At 34.7% G+C, this 20,209-nt stretch overlaps 1 long non-coding RNA gene across 1 annotated transcript; it reads left to right on the forward strand.

Annotated features, from left to right (window-relative positions):
* Positions 1-13,724: 13,724 nt before the first annotated feature.
* Positions 13,725-20,001, forward strand: LOC138707931 (uncharacterized). The gene is made up of 6 exons (XR_011334461.1): positions 13,725-14,373; positions 15,337-15,493; positions 15,600-15,850; positions 16,113-16,238; positions 16,465-16,672; positions 16,901-20,001. It is a non-coding gene; the product is annotated as an uncharacterized lncRNA (long non-coding RNA).
* Positions 20,002-20,209: the final 208 nt, after the last annotated feature.

Raw genomic sequence — 20,209 nt, forward strand, 5'->3', positions numbered from 1 at the left:
TACAATATTTAACTCATTAACTCATTAACATTAACTCATTTTGGAAAAAAAGTGATGTATCTGATTTTGCAACTACACACCTCGTATAGTAAACCCTCAAATTGGTGTTATAATAATAAGTAATAATATATGTAGTAATGACTCACGAGTTTTATGTAGGCTTATTTTACTTGTTGGAAAAAATTTTTAGGTTATAATTAAGTCTACATTATAAACTAATTATATCCTATTTAGTATTGAAATACATAAAACTCATGTTACAATGGTTTCAGTTACATTTATATTTTAAATTGTCACAATTTTAAATTCAAATACGTTTTCAAACTATGTGTTTAAATAAATGATATTGTGTTTGTAATATATAGGCTAGCTCAATTTATTTATGTAAAGCTTTGTTGATGTAATTTATATCTTCATTTTATATTTGTCATAATTTATAAAATACTTCGTACGTAAGTAAACACGTAAGTTCACTTCAAATAATACAAATTTCACACAAATCTTTTTACGATAATATAACTTACACAATAATAATATCATTACAGATTAATATGAAACTACACTGAGAATTCTTCTTCAAAAAACTGAATTACAGTAACAACGTCAATAATGGAAACGTATACATGCAAGTTTAATGATATTTATATTAATATTTGAATTTCAATTCAAATAACCAAAATATTATTACATTAATCTATTTCAACCTAAAATAAACGTATATATTTTGCAGATGTTCAACAATGACTTAAAGCACACCAATTTCATCAAGCAGAAACTAAGCTTAAAACAACAAACAGAAGACGCAAAATTAATTTTATATTACGTAAAATCATTACACATCGCAATAGACACCACGACATTAACGTAATATCACAGTCTAGTATATACAGTCACGAAGCTTGAGTTCTGAGGGTGCTAGGAACAACAGACTGTGCCGGTACTATTTCGCATTGTCTGTAATGAGGCGATATTTGCGATCCTAGTGGTTAGCAACTATCTATGGATGCATATTTACTACGTATTGAGCTTCGTGACTATATATATATATATTTATATTAGACTGTGGTAATATTATGAATTATTTTATAAATTATGACAAATATAAAATGAAGATCTAAATTTCATCAACAAATTTTAGATAAATAAATTGAGCTATATATTACAAACACAATATCATATATTTAAACACATAACTTAAAACGTATTTGAATTTAAAATCGTGACAATATAAAATATACATGTAACCGAAACCATTGTAACATGAGTTTTATGTGTTTCAATACTAAATAGAATATAATTAGTTATACATTGTAGACTTATTTATAAGATAAAAAATTTTCCAACGAGTAAAATACAAAAACTCATGAGTCATTATTACATATTATTACTTATAATTATAACCCCAATTTGAGGGTTTACTATAGGCCTATGAGAAAACAAAATTCCACTATGTAATTTAGATATCGTAGAAGCAAGTTGTATCTGATAATGCCGTAAAAGGCGAAAACGTTTACACATTATTTATATTTAATATGCATTAACAAATGATAATATTAAATTGATAGGTCACAAGATTGAACATTTTTACATTATTTATTATATTCAATTCTATTATCTCTTATATTCTTGATAGTTATCTTATATCGTATTTCATTTCTATGACTGTCAACAAAATTGCTGCCAATAGCGAAATAAGTTCATTTATGTTGAATCTATTAGTTGAAAAGTTTGTTAGTTTTAGTCTATTTGAATAAATAAATTTACACTTGAATAGTACAAATTGTATTTAATTTTAATACTGCATTATTTTGCTGTTTCAGTAACGTTAGATTAATTATTCCCATTATTTTATTAATAGATAATTAAGTTTCATATACGGAGCAGTGTAAGTACGATCACTCTAATTGTTATTATTTTTTATTTTTTGTTTCTTTATTTCAATAAAAACTTCAGTTAAATCCTTTTAGTAATTCTTTCATAATCGCACAGTTAGTCGGACGGCTAGAGTGATGAATTCTCAAGCTGGAAACTCGGGTAGGATATTTGCGGTTCAAAGTGGAAATTGTAATGGAAAAGGGCGAAGATTAGTGGTAGGTCTTAGCAGAGCACTCCCGTTTCCTCTATCGGCATTCCAACATTGCTTCATCGTCATCATGTGGTGCTAGGAAATTCATTTCCCGTTGCAAACCCAACGTCGATGGCAGCAAAGAGAGCCACAGCTTCGTCACGTCGCGTCACTTGGATGAATGACGTAAAATCTAGTGCCCGCTATTATATAAAAATAATTTTATACTTACATGAAAACAAGGAATTGTGTAGAATATGTGAATAATAATGGTCAAAATGTAAATTAATTAATAAGAGAAGGGAATCAGAATCCTTTCAAATTTCACTTACGTTCATTCCTGTTACGTGGATTTGTCTTGTAAAGTGAATAATGTAGGTCACCACTTACCTGAAACAAAATAAACACTGTAGAGTATAAATGTATTTACATTAAAACTATAACAGTAATTTCATTATTTACATTTAATTATAATCAATATATTATAATCTAAGCTCTATAAATAATAAGCAACTCATACAATTATAGTAACACACACAATCACTTACATACACACATGTATACATACATACATACATACATACATACATACATACATACATACATACATACATACATACATAGGTTCATACATAGATACATACGTTCATATATACATCCATACGTTCAACATAGATACATACGTTCATACATAGATACATACATTCATACATGCATACATACATACATGAAATTCTCAATACGCAACTCAATTTCAGAATGCAGACACTCTTTGACTACACAAACACACCCCCAAAGGAAACACAAACAAAAGGCGTCAAGACCAGCAACAACGAGTTCTGAAGATGGCCGATAACAGGCTGAAACATGTTAACGAGGTAATGTGAAATTTAACACAAGAAAGACACATAATACGTTTACAGGTACTGAAACAATGTTTTCGTAAATCTAATATACTGTATCGTACATACGTATTACTGAAGATAGTGTATTGAAAATTTAGAAAATATTCGCTTGGAAAATGTTTGTAAGGAAATGAATTAACAAAGCAACTATTGTTACATCATAAACAAAAGATATGTGCCCATGTGCTGTAAAAACGTCAGGTCTATAGCTTCAGCATATTTCGAGAAAATAATTTAATATTCTGATTACAGGAAGTTGCGCACCAATATCAACTTAAAAGCGTAATGCGATATAAGTTTTGTTATGCAATATTAGTTACAGTTAAAACATGTAACTAGGTAACTTTGCTTTGTATTATAATATTTTTTGATTAGTTTATAGATTACTTTCATAAGGCTGAAGATACCATCAGTATCAATTCCAACTTATCATTTCATAATCAATCTCTTTTTTTGGGATATCGCTTTCTTTGTGAATGATGTGAGTATTCCTTCTTAACTCTTTACTGTGTTATTAACGTTTAAAACACAACTACAATATTAAAAAATTAGTGTTAGTACTATCGTTTTATAGACAATATATATAGTATCAAACAGAAAGAAGCCATATAAAAATAACGACATAAAATTTCACGTTCCGTTTGAAGTTTGTGGACCATTGTTTCCTTAATCCAACAGGCTGCTTATTCATATACATCAGGGCTGGGCACATTACGTGATTCTGAGAAACCAGCGCTGTGTGCTTTAAAGAGCGGGTCTCGCGAGCGGTGTGACGTGTGCATACTGTACGTCATTCAGTGTCGGTGCAGTGGTGACTGTGCAGTATGATTTCGAACTTTGAAGACGGAGTTTCCGCTCATACACTAAAGCTTCCCGCTATTCACAATGTTTTTAATGTATCATGGGAGGAGTTCTTTTTGGTAGAGAGCAGTGGATTAGCAAAGTGTTTAATTTGGCATAAAACACTCCAACTGATTAAGAAGTTCAATATTCAACGACGTATTCTTTACAACATGCTACTGAATATGACAAATATGTTGGTAATGAACGCCATAAATTAATACAACTTGAAGAAAATGTTTTTTCAGGTACATTATATTAGAGTATCTATTTGATATTTACATTGCATTATAAGTTATTATACATTTAGTAATATCTAATTTTGAATTATACAAGTATTATGATATATAATATATCATATTATATATCATGAACTGTAATACACTATACTATGATATATCATAATATTTGTATAATTTAAAAATATATATTACTAAATGTACTATAATAACTTATAATGCAATATAAATATCGAATAGATACTCTAATATAATGTACCTGATAAACTTTTTCTTTAAGTTGTATTAATTTATGGTCATATCATATCTTATATCGTATCATATAACATATCATAGGCCTATATCACATCATATCATATCATATCATATCATATCATATCATATCATATCATATATATTACATCGCATTATATTATATATTATATTATATTATGTAATATATTAACAGGATGACAATAATGCACTTAGTGAATTGTCTATGAGAATTGGCTACAAAATTTGTCACGAAATTGCAAAGGAATTGAAAACATTCAACGAAGGTGAATTCATCAAGCGATGTTTAATTATATTGGCAGATGAACTCTGTCCATAGCAAGTAGGAGAAGTGGAAGCCATATGCCTGTCTCGTAGAACCGTGGTGAGGAGGTTGCAGTATGTGCGTATGGGTTATGTAAATAAGCCTAAGGCTGCGGCCACAGTGGAAGCGTCCAGCGGCCCCGGTACCGCTCTCGAAAAATTGAGGAGTGGGGAGGAAAGAGCGTTGGTGTGGCCATACAGCGCAGAGTTGGTGAGCGGTGCGGCGTGGCGTGGAGATGAGATCATGACAGTGTTTTCTTTTAGGCAATTCTTATCGAGAAGGAACAGCTTAAAATAAGAGATGTGAAACTCTGAGCATTTCTCGCATGCCTATCACAACTTTAGACTAATTTCTAAATAAAAATAAGGAGCGACTACAGAAGCAAGCCATCAAGCACAATGGCTAATCATTATATTAAGATAAAATTATGTTAAGTTAAAGACACAGGATCATGCATTTTTCGAGCAATGAATCAGGTAGGCTATACTGCATATAAATTAAACTAAATAAGAATAGTCCTACGAATCCTTAAATTTTTGTGTTGATGGAATTAAGTCTCATTCATTACGAATAATTGCATCGGCTGCATCTTACATGGCAAAACACATGTTTATACTTACGAAAATTTAACATTAGAAATGAGCAGTATTCATTATTTTTCTTTCTTTTTTTTTTTTCATTTTTGTTTATTGCATTTAAAACGTATTACAATTGTGTGCTGTGCAATTTTAATTTTTCCGCAGCACTTATAATTATTGCTTTTCATATGCAGCAAAAGAGACATTAAAAATTGTGCTCCGGACCACTGAAATGCCCTCTTGCCACTGCTTTATTGACAGGATATCGAACTACTCTAGTTTCAGCATCACTTATATATATATATATATGACCCTATTTTATATAACCAATTATTGATAAATAGATTTAACATAAATATATTTTTATATAAGTAATATATATTTAAATAATTTAGATTTATATTCGAGCCCTTGGCTTTGGTGTTGAGGCATTCGAAGACATATTCGTCTGAAATGATATGTTATCATCGCTGACAATTGTCTTTACTTTCCCCCAAATCAGGACTGTTTGGAGTCGATGGGATCTCCTGAAAGGAAAGATTTCCTACAGTCATATCAGAAAGGACGACGTCCTTCATAAACATCGTCAGGTCGAAAAACGTCCATAACGATGTAGCGGTTCAAGAGTTCGGAACCGCTTCGTATCTTTGGGAGCTTCTGGAGTTCGTTCTCAAATTTATCTTTTAAATTCTACCACTTATTTTTGCCATGTCTTCTGAAATAGAATGCAATAATGAATATTTATTGAATTACTGACTAAAATATTAATATATTCTAATATCAAGTCTTCTACTACGTTAAAATAAAGAAAAATGTAAGGTAAATTTCTAACATTACTCTTTCTTGTAGGTTTATAACCACAGGGACATCATTGCTATCACTGGCATTTTCCTTCAGGGTAGGAAAATTTACAGCAATTGTAATGGCAAGAGAAACGTGTGAGGTAATCTAGAATGAATCGATTAAAGATTTTATACCATTACCAAATAAAGAAAAATTAAACAAAGTAGTCAGTGATTACTACGAACGTTGTGGTTCCCTAATTGCTTCGTAACAAACGACGAAAAGCATGGTCAGGTAAAGGGTCCTGATAAATTCGGTTCCAGATATTTTAATTTACGTGGTATTACTACAGAGTATTGCTGGCGCAGACAAAACATTTTAAACATTGATTTGGTGGGAAGAGGAAATCACAGTGATGGAGGCATTTTCGCAACTTTACACTTCTCAATTTGTTGGAGTCCAACAGGTTCAATGTGCCTGAAGTATCAAACTCGCATGTAAAAGTATCACTTGTACTTATTGGAGATGAAGCCTATCCTCTAAAACTTTATCTTATGAGGCAATATCTAGTGACGCCTAGAAGGGAAAATTTTAATCAACGTTTATTTAGTGTTCGAAAAATAATATGTGGAATGTGCTTTCGGAATATTGCATGCTAAGTGGCGATTCACGAATAGAAATATTGACACAAATGTGAAAAGATCCAGCACATATTATAATCTTCCATTTCAGAAAAAGATTGCGACAAAGAATGATCTGCATTATCATGAAACAACTTTACAAATTGACAGAACTGTTATGTGCAAACTCATTAGAACTCAGATCGCAGGAATAATAGTTGCAGTGAATTTGCTAGACAAATAAGGATAACTTCACTGATTATTTCAATCAGTCGCAGATGTTAATCTAACATTATAATTTGTACTTAATAGATTGTGCTTTTTCATAACAAAAGTGTCAGTATTCTTGTATGAGATTGTAAATAATTACTTTTGACCTAATAGTTTTAATCGTACCGGTATTTCTTTGCTTTGATTATGGTTAATCGTAACAACAGAAATATTTAAATCATATAATTGGACCTTTATTTCGGAGTTGGAATATGTTTAATATTGTACGCAGTACTGAATGTTTATCCCGACAATATTCTACGAAGTATGATTAATAATAATAACAATAATCATACGACATATTATAAAAATATTATTCGCTTTCAGTAAAATGTCTTTCTACATATTCCTCGTCATGGAGAGGTTTCTGAAGTTCTTCTCCCAATTATTCCACAGGAATATTCGGGTTTTCAGTTCTTAAATGATAACTTCTTTCTCATTTCTTGACAATTCATACTTGCAATTGTGAGCGGCGCCGCTAAAATCTCAAACAAGAGCGAGCGGCCAGCGGCGTGTAGCGTTGTCCTTGAACCAACTTCCCCTCCAAAATGCCGCTCCGCTCGCACTATGGCCAGCTGCATTTGCTAACATGCGTTTGTGATTCATCCATGCCGCCACTCAACGCGCCGCGCCGCTTGTCGCTTGCACTGTGGCCGAAGCCTAATGATTTGTGTGTGTGCATAGAGCGAAGTTTATTTCATTAAATTAATAAGGGTGTTATAAATTCTGTAATGTACAATGGATTGATGTAATATCCTTATAAACTATTATGTACTGACAGATTGAATGACTAGAACAACCGTGGCTCTTGTTATATTAATGCAGGGAAGGTAGCTGTAATGCGATTCCGCCACTGCGTGAGCATTCTGCTCTGGCTTGGAATTGAAGTGCCTTGCGCAGCGAGAGCAGCTCTGGCCGACTAAATGGAGCCGCTCTCATGCCCGGCCCTGATATACATAATCCTTCCTACTTTCATACCTAGAGCTTGATGCCCGCGCACGATGTCAAGGTCAGAAAAATGCGCTTGCTTTGACATCACTTTTGTAGAGCAAGAGGGCAAAGGATGCGTAACTATTTTGTATACGATCTTACCTGTATCTGCATTGTGACGTCACAATACCTCGAATCAGGCAACTTCATTCCAGTTTATAGGTAGCTGGAGTACGGAGCCTAGTCATGAGTGTAAGAATTTCAACACAATTCTTATATGTGGCATGTTCATTGCCTGTGCTGTTCTCCCCTCTATACACTGAAATGAAGTCTTAGGCTAAGTCCCTGAAATGGGATATGTTATAACACTGAACGTGTAAATAAAGGGTAAAACATTTTATTACTCACCAGCTAATAAAAATTCTGACATGTGATGTCGCATATAAAATGGTTATGATATTAAGGACTGTTAACGAATTTAACGCACGGAGACGTTTACAATTTTAAGGAAGAGTGCATATCGTTGTATACCATTTACTGTTCTAAATTAATGGAATAAATATTGTATAAAGCATTTCCGCCTCTTTCACTGGCAACATATTTACATACCTCCGAATAGGATTTCATTGTTTCTGTAGAGTTGAAAATGGCGAAGTTTCCTTGTAGGTTATTAAATGAACCTGAGCTTGAACGAACTGCAGCGTGTGTAGTATCATCACAGATGCGAAAGGCTGACGTTTTCAAAGTGTACTATCTGTTATTTAGGAAGGCTAATTCCCGGAAAATAGGCATGCCACTCACTTCAAATAGAGCAGACGGATTCTCGGCACAGGGTCAAGCTCAAGAGAATCTGAAGGTTCGATTTTATAACTCAACCATAATCACTTACTTAGGTCAGATTCAATACAGAAATTCTTAACCATAACAATTTAAATTCAATATTCTCTTATTACGTAGTGGATACAATAACTTTTTTAACTAAACTATTGTAAAAACCGATGACATTTTTTGGAACATTTCTACTCGTACTTTTAAGGGGACTGGTTAGAGATTTGGGGTAAAGGAAACCAATTTTTTATTTTGTTTCGAAAAATTACTAAGGTTGCTCTTTAAAACAATGTATATTGTGGAGGTATCTTTGGAGGTAAGTCGTTATTTCATGGTCTCTTTAAATATGGAGGCGCTCGTAATGTATTCATATCTCCTCTTTTTAAAAGTGCAGTTTTCCGTAAGTTAACGTATTTCAAACTTGAGTGCATTTTTCTCTAAAAGTAATGAATCTATCCGCTTGAAATTTTTAGTCTTCAGCAGCCTGTGTTCTACAAAGCAGACCAAAGGTTAATGAATATTGCACAAGTAGACTAACATACAAAATATATAAAGAATGTATCGAAAGTGGTGGGCAAAACTTCAGGTATGGATTCCTCGTATGCAGTTTGTGTATATTTGCTTACAGGAACTGTTCAAAATGTCCTTTTGCCTGAATACAGGCCGCAGCTCGCCGTCTCATTCGCATCCGGACATTCTCCAAAAATGCCTGACATAGCTCGTACTGTCTGATAGCGTTCCGGAATTTGCTGACGAAGAGATTCTACGTCATTCACAGGGTTCGAATAAACAAGCGCCTTCAAATGCCCTCACAGGCATAAAAAAGGTGGGTTGAAATCTGGTGAGCGTGGGGACCAAGCAATTTGTCAACCCCATCCTAACCAACGACCAGCGTACTACTGTTTAGATAATTACAACTCAGTGCGTACTGTGCAGTAGAACTCCATACACTTATATGACACTTTTTTTTACCTTGGGGATTTCATTGAAGTGAATTTTTATGGCAGGCAGAGTAACTATCTCATGCCCCCATGTTTTAAATTGCTTCCAGTGCACTTCATTAGAACCAGGTACCCAGCTTCGAAGCCGTAACTTATATGACACAAATCGAAAAATCGAAAGAGAATTGGGAGGAAAAATTTTAAAAGTTACGCAAAACGCGTCCTTGCAAGGGGTTGGGGGCTGTACAAAAGTAAATATGTGAGCTCCAAGCCTGTTGGCCACTAGTCTCACTCCGGGTTACGCTGCTCCTCTGAAGGAACTCTAGAAAATTTTGAAGGGGAAGCCGAAATTGGACGTAACCTCTTAGGTACCACATACGCGAGGGGGACTGAGATTTGATCAAGTGATCACGGAACGGGAAGAGGAAGAGCTGGCTGATGTTGCCGTTAGGATGGCAAGACGCTGTCATCTGTTGTTCGATGACAAAGCATGTGAAGGCCGTCGGAAGAAGCGCCGTGAAATCTAAATCTGCAATTTTAGAGGTCCCTGTCCTTTCAATTTGCGCCTAATTGAGTAACCTCGTATATTTAATAGACAATTTATATGTTCTGAACTAGGGCATACGTCGTTTATAATAAAGAGAAATATATATGGGGAAGGGCATATAGGTCCGTGGCCCATTTCTTATAGGGCTCATCCCGACAATTGTCTTACGCCTGAGGAAAACCACGGAATACCTTAGGCAGGATGAGTTGTCTTATATAAGAGACTAGCCAATTTGGCTATTATGTAGGAGGTGATTGTTGTCATGAGCCTTGTTGATTTGTCTCAATTTCGAGACCAGCCATTTGGCTATATGATGGCTCAATTGCGAAGAGGGGGGAGAGATGTAATTGCTAATTAATTTAGAGTTAATTAGGGAGATTCATGGGGACATGAGTGCAGGTCCGTGGCCCATTTCTTTTAGGGCTCATCCCGACATTTGTCTTAGCGCCTTAGGAAAACCACGGAAAAACCTTAGGCAGGATGAGTTGTCTCAATATCAGAGACTAGCCAGTTGGCTCTTAGGTTGAATGACTCTATGAATCGATGGATATATACTAGCCAATTGGCTCTATAATAGTTCCATCGATCAACAAAAGTAGATATTGTTAGGGAGGGATTTTGTTTAGCCCAGTTAAGACAAGGTCATTTTAAAGCGGTTGCACTATCCAAAGAGTCTCATGGAGTTGAGTCGTGGCTACCAAAACCTGGGAGTAACGCCAGCCTCCCTGTCCTCCTGTCTCAATAGTATAGCTAATGGACCTGTCTGGTGTCTACGCCGTAACCTAGGATCATACTGGCCGAGGCCAGATATGAGCGGGTTGGGGTTAGCACGAGCTTCCGCATACAGGTTCCTAGCCAGTCGAGCAATGAACTCGTCTATGGTTGGCAACTCTAGTTCATCATGGAACTTTCTTCTCGAGGCGACTCGGGGGAGATGGGTAATGAGTCGAATCACCTGGTTTTGGATAACTTGGAGTTTTCGGAGATGGGACACTGCCGCAAACCCCCATGCGGGTGCGGCATAGGTAATGACAGAGCGAATGAGGGCCTTATACATGGTAAGTCCTACCCTCAGGTTGTCAGGAGTTAAGGCCGCCAGAATGGGATAGTGTCTAACTATCAGCCCGTTGGCCTTACGAAGAAGGGATTGGATGTGATCTCGGAAGGTGAGATGAGAGTCCATAATGATCCCTAAATATTTAATTTGGTTCATCCACGGCATTTCTCGTCCGAAAAGTGTGGGTGGTGGTGGTATGTCTTCGAGCCTCGCTCTTAGTGAAAAGAGTATGGCCTGACATTTCTCTACATTGACCTTGATTCTCCAGTCGTGGAACCACGGCTGGAGGTGATCTAAGATCGACTGCAATCTACGGGATGCTAATCTATAGGTTTTGCCCATCGCCAAGAGGGCAGTGTCGTCTGCATAGATACACAGATGACTACTTCTGCCGTGGATATAGCGGAACGGGAGGTCATTAATGAATATATTGAAAAGTATGGGCCCGATAATGGAACCCTGTGGGACTCCTGCGTGAATTTCACGGGGGGTGGAGAAACTAGTGCCTACACGGGTTTTGAATGTACGGCCTCGGAGGTAGTTAGAAATGAGGCGTATCATTCCATCTGGGACTCCCATGCCCAGTAACTTAACGAGGAGTCCCTCATGCCAAACCTTGTCGAATGCTCGCTCGATGTCCAGGTAAGCTGCAGCTACTATACTTGGGAAGGTCTATGTTGGCAGAGCTACCTGATGTCTTGGGAAGGGTCAGGGAGGGTGAGTTGAACTAATCCTTTGACACAGACACTTGTAGAACAGCATTTCCTCTTTCTTTCCTCCCCCTCCCTCACCAGGACATCTGGAAAGGTTGTCAGTGATGGATGTTATTACAACTATGTGTTAACAACATTTTTCAGTGTAGTTTGAGAAGGCCCTTATAATAATTTTATAATTAAAATGTTAGAAGTATCGTGCTTTATATTAGGCCTACTTGTCCTACTGTTTGTGATTCTTGGTGTAGGAACAAGAGGAAAGCCACTGCAGTCTGACGTCAGGGAAATAGTGTGCAATGTACTTCAGTTTTTTGTGGAGGAGTACGATGCTTTGAAAGTTGGAAACCCTACAATAAACATAGTCGAAGTAGCAAAGTGAACTCCTGCTGCGTGTGGAGTATCTTAACGCACTGTTTACCGTACCCTAAATGAAAAGAGAGAAGCAGATGAATCAGGAAAAAAAGTGTCAAGTCCGGGCAAAAAGCGGCCGAAAAGAACTCCCACGAAAACCAATATAGACTCATTCACTGCGGCCGCCATCAAGAGACAGATTTACTCCCTGTACAAGACTGATTTTAGTCCGAGTGTGGAAGATATTCGTGATGCTCTCGATAAGTCTGGGTTATTTTATGGCAGCAAATGGTCGGTGCGGTAAAGACTAAAAAAACTTAATTTCCGTTACGCTAAGAATAACTTCGGACGGAAGCTTCTGACAGAGAAACCCGACATAATTGCTAAGCGATTCCATTTCTTAAGGAGGATATGCGACTTACGAATAACCGGCCGCCCTATCGTTTACCTAGACCAAACATGAATAAACATTAATCACACGAAAAGCAAAATTTGGATTTGTGACGATGGTGACATTCCTCTGAACGTGCCCTTAGGAAAAGGGGGACGATTTATTATTGTGCATTAAGTCAAGAAATGAACGCCGTTAATTTCAAATATTGGTTCGAAAAGAAACTCCTTCAGAACATTCCACAAAACAGCATCATTGTAATGGACAACGCCTCTTACATTCTGTACAGCTCCCACTTTTGCATCTTCTAAATCAGACATGCAGTCTTGGTTGCGTCAGAACAACATAGAGTACGACCCAAAGGCGACAAAAATCGTACTGTACGACATAATAAAATTTTAAAAAGGAGAAAATGGTAAGGTACGAACTGGATACCTTAGCTCAAAGTGAACCACACCGGCATACCGTAGTGCGACTGCCACCATACCACTGTAATTTTAGTGCCATTGAGTTCATCTGGGCACAAGTGACAAATGATGTCGCTAAACATAATGTATCTTTCAAATCCAGTGAAGTCATAAAATTATTTGAAGAAGCGTTGTCCAAGTTCACGCCAGAGAATTGGAAAAATGCGTGTGAACATGTTAAAAAGGAAGAGGATTTTTTATTGGGAAAGGGATGGAATGATTGACAAAGCGGTGGATCGTTTCGTAATAAGTTTGGACTCTGATAGTGATGACGATGACGGTGACGACAATATGGAAGTAGAAGTAGAAGAATCCGCCACTGCACATACAAATAGTTTTATGGAGAGTGTCTGTCTCTTGCCACCATCCCCCCCGCAGATGTCCGGTCAGCCACTGAGTGTGTGAGAGGTAAGAAATATATCTCTCTCTGTCTAAATTTCTCTGCCAACTAAAGAATTCTATACTGTACACGCTTCGTGCTCATAGCCCAGGTAATGTCCTCCGTCATGCGGAGTGCCTGGAGTATAGTGGAACGACCAGGGTGGAAACCGAACTGCTCGTTCCTGACTTGGGGCAACACTACTTCAGTGAGGCGTCTATAGGGAAGACCAGGTAACTTGATACCCTAAGGGTGAAACCTAACCATTTTTCCCCCATTACTACAAATGCTAGTGGATTATGGTGATTTTCTAGTTTGAAGGTTGAATTTTCTTTTGCCAACTTCGTTTCGAATTTCGATACTGACAAATACTATAAATGGTAGTGATTTTGTAACCGGTATGTTGGCAGCTGAGGCAAATATCGACAATATTTGCCGGTACTGGAGTTCCATGAAATTAAAATTGTACTAGATTTCTCAGCCGGTTACTGGAAGATAGTGAAATTCGAACTTATTAATAATTAATTAATATTAGTATTAATATTAATACATTATAGTTATGTTATGTGTTGCGTTGTGGTTATAATTCAAGAATAGTCAGATAAGTACGAATGAATATAATATACTTGGGCGTGATAATGCACGTGGGTAATGGATAGAAATATTATTTCAAATTTTAATGAATTTCTTTCGTGTTTAGATTTTTATTACTATGTCAAAAAAATGAAATAGTGTTGCAGTGACTCCTCCAAGGAAGAAAATGTGTGGCATTCAGAGTACGCTTCAGAAATCTGTAGTTCACGTGTATAATGAGTTGAAGAAAGAAGGTAATGAAGAAGGAATTATGCTAACGGAGACAGCAATTACAACCAGAATAGGACAATTATTAGGAGTAAGTATTCTTAAGCATACATTTCAAAGTGGTATTCAGTTTTAGGAGTTTGCACTAATAATTTCATGATTGTGGTCAAACAAAACAAATTTTTAGGTTAGGCCTAATGTTTAATCAAGTCAGTGATTTTCATATTGCCAAACTAAATACATTTAAGATACTGTAATACTGCAGTAGGTGATAGCTTAAATACATTTACAAATTAGACGAACAAGTAATCAAACAGCACGAAAGTAAATTTCCAGTTTTCTCTTTTGGTATTAAATTAACCGTTCAGATCACAATTTACATGCCACATCGGCCGAAGAAAATACAAGTCATATTGTAATTATTAACTTGATATTGCAGCAAATATTACATGAATGTTGGCCTGTTATGGTGCTTAAAAATAATTCAGTTTTATATAATAACTATATAACATACTCTATAAAGCATAGGAACGTTGACTCTGGCTGAATAATTTATTCATGACTGGTCTAAGTAATATTAAATATGGTGTTTCTTCAGAAAAGCTACCCCACCCAAAGTACTTGTTAAGATATAACACTCGAGAGGATGAGGACGCACTACTGGGAAACTAACCATTTCTCTTCGTCCTGGACCTCTCGCATGTTATATTGGTAATTAGTAACAAGTTTGAGGGAGGGACTACAACAATGCATTAGAATATACAGGTAAGTGTCAAAGGATTTTTGTGCTGAAAGTATTTGTGGCTGTGCACTAAAACCACGTGTTCATCACTATGTAAATATCACAGAAATCAATTAAACAAAATAAAATTATGCCTTCTTTGGTGTAGCTTTTCTGGAGAATTACCTAAATATTAGCCTACTTAAACCTATCGTAGACCCAACCTAACATGTTGATCATTTTCTATTCATATAGCTGTAAATGTTGGTATTATGCATGAATTTTATGATATAACAATTTTTAGAAGTGTTATGTTATTGTTTGTTATTACAGCTTGGCTTAACTACAGCCACGAAAGTGATCAATTCACACAAGGGGACTCCACTCGTGACACTAGGAAAACATAGACTACGTAAACATCCAGTGACTGATGCTGATGATTTTACGGAAGATGCAATTGCGAGATTTATTTATGACAAGTTACATAAAGGTAGGGAAGTTACAGGAATTATTGTGTTGATTTATGCAATGTAATTCTGATATTAGTCATAGGCCTATGTATAAAAATATGGCATAATTTTCATTTACTGTTACAGGGGAAGTACTAACAGCAGCAAAAGTTCTGGAACATATGAATGATGATTATGAAACATATTTATTTAGAGTATCCTTATCATCGGTGAAAAAAATTTTGAAAGAGATGAAATTTCTATGGAGCAAAGGGGATCCTTATACACATGTATGAGAAAGTGATGTTATTCGTTTTTAAGAGAATATATAAGAAATGTGGAGCGTGAGAACCCTAAACCCGTAGTATTCTTGGATGAGACTTGGATTTTTATGAATGGTAAATTTCAATGTATTGTGAGACATTGAGTGATTGAATTTTTTACTAACAAATAGATTAACACTTATGTGGAATATGAAATTGCAATTAATATAGGCTACTAGTAATGAATTCAGGTGGGAACAACATGTTTTGCAATTAATAGTTTCATATTATAACTAGAGGTTAGTTATAAAATTCTTGAACGGTTTTCCTGTCTTTAAAATTTTTGTGTCTCTTAGAGTGTCAATGTGAATTGCTTTTCTCTCTCTGTTTTTTTAAGTATGATCACCCACTTATTCATGAAATAAACCAGGTGAAGTTTCCAGTGACATGAATGGTGTTATTCATAGACCAACAAATGAGGGTGGAAGATTAGATGCCGGAACGAAAGGTGGATTTATACTCAGTAAGTTATATTGATTTATATTTTACGTAAATTTGGCAAGAGTAATTTTTTAAATCAGGGTACAAAAATATAAAAATTGGTGACTAAATAAAAACGTGGGAAAGCCTTTCACCAAAGAGGATCTCATGTCATGTCATGTTATGTTATGTTATGTTTTATTTTCTTTATTTAAATGCTGTGAATTCATGTGACGTAATTATATGCCCAGGTATAATTTTTATTGCAGGTGCTGATTTAATTTTTTCATGCAATTGAAAGAAAAGTCAGGACTACCATAGTGCTATGAATAGCCCTGTAGTTGAGAAGTGGGTGCAAACACAGTTGTTGACCTGAGAACATTAGGGCAATGCGTTATTGTCATGGATAGTGCTGCATATCATAGCAGACTTGTGAAAAATCAGCCAACAACAAAATGGAGGAAAGAACAGCTACTGGTGATTGCAACTGAATATAATAGATTTGTTGTACTAAATGATAAGAGTTGTACTAAATGATAAGAGTTGATGGTGTGAAATCACCTTTTGATATTACATTGCAATATTAATTTCCATACTTTACAGTCATTATTATTATTATTATTATTATTATTATTATTATTATTATTATTATCTTTACTACTACTACTACTACTACTACTTATAGATGCTACTTTTTTCTTTCAGGTGAAATTGAATCTACATAAGAATCCTAAAACAACAGAGCCTTGCCAATTACTGTTCTGAAGCGGCCTTGTCTTATGTGTTGTGTCTATATACAATTAATTCTTTCAGTTTTTTTTCCCCTTTAATGTAATGAAGTTGTTGGTTGATTGATACCAAGTGTTCAGCAGTTGATGTCATTTGTTATCTTGCACTCCAATATTTAACCAGATGATTGAAAGCTGTGTAAAGTTAAACAGTCAAGACAATGATCCATATCTTCATTGAGATTTCAGAAATGGCATGGGGAGATTCTGAAATATCAGTTCTTTGTAAATATTTGAGACAATCATGGCCTGTGATAATATGAGTACTGCCACTGTAGATTTTCATAGAAGTTCAGTTATTAAATTAGGTGTATTATTTTTACTATGTATTGTACTATATTTTTGTTTCGCTTAATTGATGAATTATATATGCTGTAAATTGAATAGTAGACTGTAGGTCTATAGCTTAACTGATGAATTGTATGTGCTGTAAATTAAATAGTAGGCTGTATACCACAAGTGATGAATTGTTTATGCTTGTAATGTGAAGTAATTTGCATGATATTTATTATCAGTTTCTGTATATTTCAACTGATTGAATTGTTTATACTTTTAAATTGAATTAACTTGCTTGCTATGTATTATATTTTATAGCTTAACTGATGAATAATTGTTTAGGTTTGTCAATTTAATAATCTGAGTGCCATGTACTTCATATTTTTAGTGGAGCCACCAATGTAGCTTAGTCAGTAGACTCGTTGGCCTGCAAATTCAGAGCTGCACTCGAGGGTAGTTTGGATCCCCCATTTGGTCTGATTAGTTGGTTTCTTCTGAGGATTTTCCTCCATCGTGGAGCAGACGCCGGATGGCCTATTGCAATTTTTTCATTTGCTTTAGAATCATTCCGATTTTTGTTACCACATTGTCATGTTCTGATCTTGTTATTCTTTTAACAGTGTGGTAAGATGCAGGTATAGATAACCTTACAGTAATTTTGCTACCTTTCAGCTACCTCATTACCTCCCACTCCATAAAGTTCATGGATCCACGGAAGTACCAGTCGTCGATGTAATTCGACCATTTTGCTTAAAATATTAAAACACTGTAAAATATTGAGATTTCATGTTGTTACGTCCATTACTGCAGCAAGAACATCTGATTTTGAATCTGATAGTATGACAGCCTTCTCAGATTTATGAAGTCGATACTGGAGATTTTGTAAGCTTAAAAGTGTATCTAAATTTTCACTATCAAAATTAGTCAGTGTTTGAAGTTAGTTAGTTAGTTAGTTAGTTAGTTAGTTAGTGGCGTTTAAAAAGGGCGCGTCAGCTACTATGGCTATTTGCGCCCTTATCTAAAATCTTTCACTAAACACAAACACAATACAATAACCGGAATGTTTAAAAAGCTAAAAAGCGTTGTCACGGTTAAAATGGGGCAAACAAGTGTTTGAATATAATTCCCTGTAAAAGGGAATATACTGGTATTGTACTACAACACCACTACATCTATGGCTTGGTAAACAGGATCCATCTATAAAAAATACTGTATGTAGTCACTCACTGACCAGATCATTTATCGTTTCTAATGATTTTTAAAATGTCTGGAGAAGTATCACATTTCTTAACATCATCTGTTAAAGTTAACTTATATACTATTCATTTTGAAATAACTTGGGATTGTGTTTTATTAGTAAAGTTTCCCTTAATTGAGCAAGTTTGAGTTCTCCAAGTAGAGTCAAAAAGTCTGTTGGGATTTTGGCTCAGTTTATTAATATTTGTGGACTGTGATTTTTTGTTCTAGACAACCATATTATCTGCAAATGATGAGATTATCATAAGATCTATTTCTTTAGTTAGACCATCGACATTAATATTGGAAAATGTATTCCTGAAAACAACAATGTGGGAAGCCCAGATCAATCTGTCTCTATTTACATATTTGTGACAATGAATCAAATAATCAAGTCACTGACCCAGTGTAACACTTTATCATGGACACCCTAAGTTTGCAATTTCTTAAGTGATTTATATCTACAGAGCCATATGATCCTTGAAAATAAATTAAAATTGTTAAGTTGTTTTGTTTTCTGTTTAAAATATCTTTAATATCTTGACTAAAATTTAAAATCTGTCCATTTGTTGAATGCAATTCTCTAAAGTCAACCCAATAAAATGAAAGTTAGTTACTAGATTCCAGGAACCAATTCAATCTATGAAATCATCTCTTCCATAATTTTGGCTATCATACTAGTAAGTGGTATCTGTCGATAACTCGAAAAGATATTAGTTGAATAATTGCTTTTCAAAATTGATGTTATGATAGATTTTCTCCAGACAGATATTGTATTTTAGATGAGATTACAAGATAAAAGTAGTGAGTTTGCTTGTTTGCCAACATGTTTAAGAAAATCAGCATGAGTATTGTCTGGACTTGGAGATGTTTTGGGTCTTATGTTATTAAATTAATAGTAATATTCAGTTCTTGATTAAATATTGTTATATAAAGTAGATAGTAGATTTAATATTTCTTTCAGTTTTTCCTTAATAGTCTGACGTACACAGATAAAACTAACAACCACACCACCAACTAATCTAATAGAAATTAAAATATAATTAAATGTAGTAAAAGTAATTAAAATTATAAATACACGTAATAAACCATAACCCCCTAATTTCAACAATATACTATTTTATTCCCTTTTACAGCTTGTAGATAATTATTAATTATAGTTATTACTTATTAGCATAATATTTATTGAACTTATTGGCTATTTCACTTCGTTTGAAAGATGTTATTGTGTACAAAAAGCATTTTTTGATGATCGTTTCATGCTGTATGTTGTGTATAAATCTATGATTTCTGGCCATCTGTTCTGTGTAATCCATCTTTTGTATAGAATTAATAAAATATTCTTTTGGTAGTAATTATTTTATTAATTGAGTATTTAATTTTCACCAGCTCACATTTCTTGAATCATTTGCTTTTTCTTATTTAAATTTAGGACACAAGAGCCAAAAAGAGACTTCACAGTTATGTATCATACATTTTTTCAATGACAGACGTGGAGTTGCAGAAATAATAAGTGTAAGTGTAGCATTATTAAGCAATTTACAAACAAATGAAATCTTTAAAAAGGTATCTAGAAGTGAAATTACTTATGGCTTTTAAGGACCAAAATTATTTTTGTAAGTTGATTTATTATTATTTCAGTTTTAGCATAGTTGTATTATCCATTTCCTTACTAATTTCAAAAGATAATCAGAAGTTCATTCGAATTCCAACC

The sequence above is a fragment of the Periplaneta americana genome, chromosome 10, assembly GCF_040183065.1.
Source record: "Periplaneta americana isolate PAMFEO1 chromosome 10, P.americana_PAMFEO1_priV1, whole genome shotgun sequence".
Lineage (NCBI taxonomy): Eukaryota > Metazoa > Arthropoda > Insecta > Blattodea > Blattidae > Periplaneta > Periplaneta americana.